Source organism: Caretta caretta, chromosome 2 (genome assembly GCF_965140235.1).
Source record: "Caretta caretta isolate rCarCar2 chromosome 2, rCarCar1.hap1, whole genome shotgun sequence".
Lineage (NCBI taxonomy): Eukaryota > Metazoa > Chordata > Testudines > Cheloniidae > Caretta > Caretta caretta.
The window spans coordinates 210,829,343-210,829,747 of NC_134207.1; positions in this window are offsets into that span (position 1 = coordinate 210,829,343).

Below are 405 nucleotides of genomic sequence, written 5' to 3' on the forward strand. Positions count from 1 at the left end.
GAGCAAAGCCCCGCTGCAGCCCGCTCTCCCCGCCGTCTCCGATTCAGTGGCACTGTTGCAATGCACCGCAGCGAGGCCCCCCTAGCGAGCAGCCGCTTCCCAGGTGGAGGGCAGGGGTTTTAAGGCACCTCTCCGGGAGGGGCAGCCAGGCTGATGGCCAAATCCCCGCCAGGGCCCTCGCCCTGTCTCCGCCGGGGGCCGGGTGGCCCTAGCTGGGGCGCGCGGGGCGGGAAGGTTCCGCAGCGCTCAAGGGGTAGCGCGGTGCCCTCAGTCTGCGGCCCGAGCCGGCCCCCCAGGAGTGGGGTGACGAGCGCCTCGCAGTCGCGGCGAGGCGAGGCGAGCAGGGCTCGGGGGCGGGCCCAGCGCAGCCCGCGCGTCGCCCCCGGGCGGAGCAGGCGGCGGAGG